The sequence below is a fragment of the Nuphar pumila genome, chromosome 4 (assembly GCF_984573655.1).
Source record: "Nuphar pumila chromosome 4, dmNupPumi1.hap1.1, whole genome shotgun sequence".
Lineage (NCBI taxonomy): Eukaryota > Viridiplantae > Streptophyta > Magnoliopsida > Nymphaeales > Nymphaeaceae > Nuphar > Nuphar pumila.
In genome coordinates this window covers 18,308,993-18,317,516 of record NC_143252.1, presented here as the reverse complement: position 1 = coordinate 18,317,516, position 8,524 = coordinate 18,308,993, and positions in this window count along the sequence as shown.

Below are 8,524 nucleotides of genomic sequence, written 5' to 3'. Positions count from 1 at the left end.
TGTGTGTAAGAGTATGATATATGTTCTAAGCATAAAAAAAGGTTGTTTAAGGTTGGGGGTTACTGGTTTAGGGAAATAAGGTATTTTGGGTTCCCGATAAGATGCGGTTTGGTTTTAGGGGTCTAAAAAATCAATAAAAGTTATGCTAAGGCTATGAAAAGGCTATAGGGGTACCTTGAAGGTCTATAGCAGGTTGAGATGGAGTTTTCCATATTTTTGAAACTCAGATACATGATCTACAATGCAGAGATTCCACTTTGCTCGCTAAAAAAACAGAAATGCATGGTTCGAAATGTTGGGGGAGCTCGGGCTCCTAAAGGGGGTTGGGCGTCAAATCCTAGGAGGTCTTGTAACACTTGCGAATTCGATTTATTTTAGTTTTTAAATTTGAGTGAAATTCAAGTTAAATTCAGGTTAAAATTAGGCGAAATTCAAGAGTTTAAGTTGAACTAGGACTCTAGTTAGGTCCGTTATGAACCATAGATCTCGTAGGAGATCATATTTGGTGATTTCAGTTATGGGTTGGTTCAAAAAATGCAATTTTAAAATTGATCGGCCTCTATTTTGGGTTTTTCAACTTGGATAAGGTTCAAAATTTGGTTGTTTAAAATTTATCGGGCTATGTTTTAGACTCAAACCAAGTTCCTTATGAGGCCCAGAGGGTCATGCCCAGCCCAATAGGGTGCCATGTGCCTACATGGCACCCCAAAATTGCCTACCTCGCGACATGGCACCCTAAAACTGCCTACATCACGATCTCCAAATTCATTCCATTTTACCAATACCTCCTTCGTAGGTATTTAAACATCTTAGTATTACCCAAATGTATCTTGTACTTGGCTCTATGAGCCTCTTCCAACAACTCTTCCTTCAGTTTGAAATTGTTGGGGACCCAAATACGCCCTCTCATCCATATGCTATCATCCTCTCTTTGCTTAAAGGATATATGCATCAACCGAGCGAGAGTCTTCAATCTCTCACATTGGAGGTCTTCCTTCTGAGCCTCAATGATCTGAGCAAAATTTGACTGAGCGGTCACGCCGAACATCTGAATCACCCCCGCATCCTCGATAAAGGGCTTGTGTGCCATAAAATATTCCAACATTTTTTAGCAAACTGGCTGAATTGCCTCATGTCTTTCTACTGAGAGCATCATCTACCACATTGACCTTCCCTAGATGATATGAGATAGTAAACTAGTAGTCCTTGATGAACTTCAATCACCTTCGTTGCCTCGTGTTGAGCTCCTTCTGAGAGAACAAGTATTTCAAACTCTTATGATCTGAGAATACTTCAAACTTCTCCCCATATAAATAGTAATGGCATATCTTCAGTGCAAAGACAATTGATGCCAACTCTAGGTTGTGAACGAGAGCTTACGAGATGCATATGCTATTATCTTCTCATGCTGCTTCAGAACACATCTTAGGCATGTGCCTAAGGCATTTGTGTAGACCACAAAACCTCCACTGTCAGACGGCAGAGCCAAAACAGGGGCTATCGTGAGCTTCCTCTTCAGAGTCTAAAAGCTCTCATCGCACTTAGCGTCCCACTCAAACATGGTTCTCTTCCTTAGGAGCTTAGTCATCGGTAAAGCTATCCATGAAAACTCTTGGATAAGACATTTGTAATAGTTTGCTAAAGAAAACTCCTGGTGTCATGAACGATCTTCGGTTGCTTCAAGTCTAACATTGCATCCACCTTCAAAATCATCCAAAATTATTAAGCAAAATACAATTTTATGTATTTGTTTCATCGAAACAACAGTTAGAAAAAACTCAATTACCTTAGCAGGGTCTATTGCTACATCATTCTTTGTGATCACATGACCCAAGAATATAACCTCCTCGAGCCAAAACTCACACTTAGAGAACTTCACATACAGTTCTCGTTCCTTGAGTGTATTGAGTACAATCCTCAAGCGGTCTCGATATTGTTCTCTGCTCTCATAATAGACAATAACGAAAGAATCAAGGTAGAGATGAAACACTCGATTCATTAAATCCATGAATGTCATCGAGGCATTCCTAATCCCAAATGACATCACCACAAACTCATAATATCCATATCTCGTCTAAAAAGTGGTCTTTTAGATATTGTCATCCTTCACTCAGAGCTGATGGTAGCCGAAACAAATATCGATCTTTGACAATATCTTTGCTCTACGCAAGTCGAACAAATCCTCAATTCGGGACAACAAATATTTATTTTTAATAGTGGCTTGGTTGAGCATGCAGAAGTCTATGCACACCCTTATAGAGTCATCCTTCTTTACAAACAAAACTCGTGTTCCACAAGGTGAAATACTCGGTCTAACAAACCCGCATCCACCAACTCCTGTAGTTGTTTCTTGAGTTCTTTGAACTCAGTTGGTGCCATATAGTAGGGTGCCTTAGAAATCAGTGTTGTCCCAAGCATCAAATCAATATCAAACTCCACCTCTCTGATTGGCAAAAGTCATGATAGATCTTCTGGCTAAACGTTTGGGAACTCACTAATAACCTTGAGGTTCTCTATCAATAAAATTTCAGACTCTGTCCCAACCATACTAACCAAAAAGGTGGTGTGTCCTTTATCCAAACATCCTTGAGCTTTTACCGTTGAGATGATACGACCATATAAAATAGGTCTGGTTATCTTAAACTCTATCTCTGGGACGTCTGACCTCGATATCACAATCTTACCTTTATGACAAAATACTTGTATAGTGCTCAAACAACCAGTCTATTTGTAACGGTCGGACAAATTTCAAATAAAAAATACCAAGATTTTTTTTTCAATATTAATATCTTGTTGATTCTCTTTTTCTTTTTCAAAATGTAATAACGCAACGGTCTCACCAACAGATATGTTCTAACTGTACCAAGTACTAGATGGCCCGCCTGAGCACAAGCACGAGCGTGTCTTAGCCTCCTAGTACCAGATCCAGTACGAAACCACAGTTAACAAATCTGATTGAACCATTACATAAAAGAAATTATTAATCTAAGTCTTTCATCATTGACATTTCTTTAACCGAAATAAGCTCTAAGGAGTCAGCTTGTGCATGCACCAACGTTTAATAGCTTCTTAAAACAAAGTTCGAGAATAAAGCGTCCAAATGACGAAATCCTTAAGTTATTATTTATGTGAGCAAACACAACGAAAATTATTGATTTTGAAAATCAATTTAATAAACTAGATTTTTGGTTAAATTTCACAGACACATTACATTTTAAAAACATTATCAATACATGCCACTAAGAGAAATTAACTGATCATGAAATAGTCATATTTAAGTATTAAACCATTAAACAATTGATCAAATAAATAGTCAAATATTATTGAATTTAAAAAGAGACAAATAGCCCTTGAGATCTCGAAAACATAAGTCCTCACAGCCCCCTCCAGCATCTTGCACTCTTTCTGCATATCACCTATTTCCTGAAAAATAATTTATTTTGAAAGTATGAGACTTTCACACAGTTAATGCAAGATACAATACATAAAGCTTGCATAATAAATATCAATCACTAAAAGATTGCAATTTAACATCTAATAAGCAGACAAACGATTTTATGAAACGTTCATGCATTCATGATTTTAAGTCTAAACAAACATGATATATAAATTTCAAGCATACACAACTGCATTTTAAATAGAATCAAATCATTCAATAATATGTGAATCTACATAATCACATGATCATAAATAAAAGTATAGTAAAGTATAGTGAGCAAGTATTTTATGCTCCACTTGATTACCAAAGCCTACATTGATATGAGGTAGGACCAACACGAAACAAACTAGACTACTCGGGTGTTTATTATACTATTATTTTAATTTTTTTGAGTAGTTACTGGGTCGTATTCCTCAAGAGCGAAGTCAAAGGTTGTGAGAAGTAACAACATGCTCCAAGAGAAATCTATCTATGGGCATGAAATCTATCATAACGATGATCAGGATCACTCACTTCTGCAGAAGTATTTTATGGACATGCCCACCTAAGATATAAGAAGTATGTCTGGTCTCCCCTAAAGTCTCTAGGTTGGGGGATCGTCGAGGTATTGCCCCTCGCAGCATAAAAAGAATAGGGCCCAGAGAGTTCACACTGCCTACCCTCTCTAAGGTTAGACCAAACCAGTGTTTTTGGTTCAGCATACATTGGTAAAGGCATACCCGAAAATATATCACAGGGTTATCTTTATCAGGCCAAAGGTAAATGCAACTACCATTTAGGCTAGTGCACTGTCATCTCACTGTTCTCTCTCCGGAACCATATTTTATTATTTTATCAAGCACTACAACTCATGCAACCTTTTGGAATTTATATTATCCTGCATGCATTTTACAAATATTGCATCTCAAAGCATAACATGCATTCTCATAACAAAAAATCATGTCAACATATTATTTAACAATTTATTCATGCAACATCACATACTTTCAATATTAATAATAAGCATGCATCAATTTCATAATTATAAAACAGACTAAGAACCATAGTTCTAATATCACTATCAATTTATTTAGGTCTCGTGGCAAGAGTAGCCTGAACCCGCATAATTGAAACAAGTTGCCAATTCATAATACAATCAATATGTCTGTGTTCATATTTTCATATACTTTGCAAATACAATCATGCTCATGCTTAATTTTCATGAAAATAAACACACTTAATCCACCATTATTGAATGTATTCATACATCTCAATTATAATACATGTAGGAGCCTTTTCCTTAGAAACAGGGCATCCATACACCACAACCATAATAATCAAACTCACATTTATCTCTATCATAAACATTTATATTAGATCTAATATGATTCAAAACTGAATTTATGAAAAGTTTAGAGAAAATATCAAAACATAATTAAAGCTATAAACCTGATTTTCCCAATAAGAGCTCCCATAAACCCTCATCGAGCAAATCGACCTAACTTCAAATAATATCTTGACTTTTCAGTACTCAAATCATATCAAACCTAATTAAAATATCCATGATAACATATAAATCACAGAACTCACTACAACTAACTCATAAAATATATATATATATATATATATATATATGTTGTTTTCCCCGATCCAGGCCCCTATAAGCCCAAACCGAAAAGGCTTACATATTTTAATTACGTTTAATTGTAACCATGCTTTAACAAGGTGAATACACATAACTTAATTTGGTTCATGTTGCATAAAACTTGTAAACATCATATCTCAACAACATATGCATTTGAAAGAATCGAAATCCAAGAGAAAGCTCAAAAGCCTAAATCAATTTATGAGAAATCGGGGTCTTGATTCTCTCAACCACAACTCGTTAAATCTTCATTAAGTCAAACATAAATTTAGATATTAAACAAGCTAAGCATGCTGAACTTGATCATATAAACAAAGGTACTCTCTTTTGAAAACAAACAAAATAGTCAATTTACAAGATAATCAAGATTTAGTCATATTTTTCAATTGCAACTTGCATAAATTACTATTCAGATACTTTATAAATGTTTAGCCCTTTATTTATGATTCAATAGGGTTCATAAATACTGATAATATGTAGTATATATCAAAAAAATATTAAAACAAAAGATCCAAACATGTTATGACTTAATCACAAGTATAAGTCGTCAAGAAAATTTGGATCCCTGATGACCCATTTTTATAAAATTTGTCACGAATAGCAGATCACATATAAAATCACTATATTTTTATAGTGACTTACTGTACCTGTCAAGAATACAACCCAACAAACAAGCCTTAAAAATAATGAGTACAAAAATAATTAAAAATATTTTACGAAACCCTACTCTGACAGAGTTTCGATACAGAATCTGCAAACTGCAAGATTTTTATCAGATTAATATATTTCTTGAAATTTATATAAAATGTTTTTGACAACACATTTTTACACGGTCTATTATTATATATTAATCTCCACCCAAAATTTTTATAAATTATTTAGAGTCATTTTTCCTGGGCGTTTATATCTTTTATCAGAGATAGGTCGAAACAGTCCTGAATCTAGAGCAAAAAACTGAAGCTTTGTTTAAATGAACATTTTCCCCTCAATACCAATCCAAAACTGGTAAAACAAGATTCTAAATTCAAGATCAAGTTGCGTAGATCATCCTAGTGATTTTATTTAGATTTTTTGAACTGATATTTGAAGAGATATCGATTTATTTCTAAAATTGGTCGGGAATAACATATCAGTTATCACCGATTTAGGTTTCTCAGAAAATATTTTTATAAAAACTCTTCTTGAGACCATAAAACCTTTGAAATCTCATTGTTTTATATTTGATTAGATTGAATAACATATCAGTTATCACCGATTTTGGACTGATATTGAGTTAAAAACACTTCTAAAACCTTATTCCATATTTGATCTACCATGGATCAACTCGTAGAATCGGCAAGACGCACAATTTATGTTGCATCTGATCTATACTACGAGTAGGATGAATCCTACCTAAAATGTGTTTTTGAAAGCACCAACACCTTCGTCTCCCATTCTATCACCTTGGAGCAGTTTTAATGACTGTTGAAAAAGCTCTAAGGACGAAAAATAATTCTAATGAGAATGGGAGAGGAAGGAAGAACTAACCTTATTAATCCGCCTCATGAGGGCCTCCATTTATAGATAGGTTTAGGTAAAAGTTTTATCCCTAATATATCAGGTTAACATCTATTAATCTTTTTTATTAATAAAATAAGAAAATAAATTATGGGTCTTAATTAATTAAATTCAAAATTAATTAAGCTAAAAAAGAAAAATACAAACTTCTTACCCTGACTTGGGCTCTAATGGCATGATAACCTTTCGGGAGGCTTATAGACCCAAAGACTCATCAGAATTTGACGTTTAAAGATTTGATAGTTCTCTAAACGTAGATCATCGTGGTGATCTTAGATTTAATCGTGAGCACCCGAATCGGCAAAAAAATTTAGTCGATATTGAAAAACATTAATTTTTGACCTACAATTAGGCATGAACTTCGGTCGATGATAAAATGCTCAAATCAATACCAATTTGGGTGTGTGTGTGTGTATATATATATATATATGTGTGTGTGTGTGTGTGTGTGTGTATATGTGTGTGTGTGTGTGTTCGGCATTAAGTAATGGGCTCAAGAGACTGTTAAAATTGTTAAGTTTGATATGTACATAGGTTTAAAATCTACTTTAAAGAATAATTTGAAAAACTGAAAATTTTCTTATGTTGTTCCAAAAATCAGATTTCTATTAGAATCCTGAAATAGGATTGGTCATGGATATTTTATTAAATCTGAACCTAATGAGTGTTGAAATTGTTCGGTCTCAAAAAGTTTGGATTCTAGGCCAATATAATATATTTGATGTGCTTGATAAAACTTGCATTCATTCACTAGCCATGAATATCCTTTGGTGTCATGTCTTGAGCACTATAAATGTTAAATTGTATTTGTCTATGAATGATTGTTGATACTGCAAGGTTTGCAATACTATATAATTTATATTAAATTATGTAGTGCTTATGTGAGAACCATTAATAGGCCTTTGAAGGCCAAGAGCATGTGTTGCTTGTGCAGTAGTAAATTATAAAATGCATTGCAAAACTATTTTGGTATTGTTTTAAAATTAATTACATTATTGAATTTGACAGAGCAAGAGCTCGAATCTATTATTGCATGATGATTTTCATAATTGTTCTTGTGTAAAGAACTCTTAATTGGTTAAGAATGGTAAAAGAGACCAAACAATGTAAATATTTTGTTCTTTAGTGGTCCTCTGAAAGGGTGAAAACCTCGGATGGCGGTCATGGGAGACCGTGAGGATACTAAATTTCATGTGTACTTATTTTCTCCAAGAACCCGATTTGTGGTTCGTGTTCTTGACCAAGGTTGTAGGAAACTCCCCCCACTTTGCCTAGGAGTAGTGTTGTTAGACTAAATTGTAGTTATTGGTATACCGAAAAAGTGACGACAATGTATATTGATTTCCTTATCGTCCTAACATTAAGTGATGATTCTTAATGTTTCGATTGATGGTGATGATTTCTGACATCGGTCAAAGAATATATGTAAAACTTAGTAAATAAAATACAAATTGTGTGTTAAGATATCACTGAAATCTGCCTTGAACCTCGAGAATTTATCTTATTTTGAGTATCCATGGGTTTTAAGTAGAAATTAAATTGTTTGCATTAAGTAGAAACATGCATGCAAAATCAATACGGATAATTGAACTTAAAAAGTTATTCATGATTGTTGCATTGATTCATGCATCCCTAAATATTTAATTTAGCATGAAATTGTTGGTTGTTTTATTCGAATAACTTATATTGAAAGCTTGTTCTAAATGTGTGACATGTGTAGAGTTCTCCTAAACTTATGTTTGATTTGATTTATATTAGATTTTGAGAGAGTCTAGTACAAGAACTTCAGTTCTTATCCTTTTTTTTTAAATCTTTTTTTATATACTGAGGTACAATGATAGAGGGACCAACTGACTGGAGGGAGCGAGGGTTGTGATGGCCTGGGTTCTAACTATTTTAAAAAG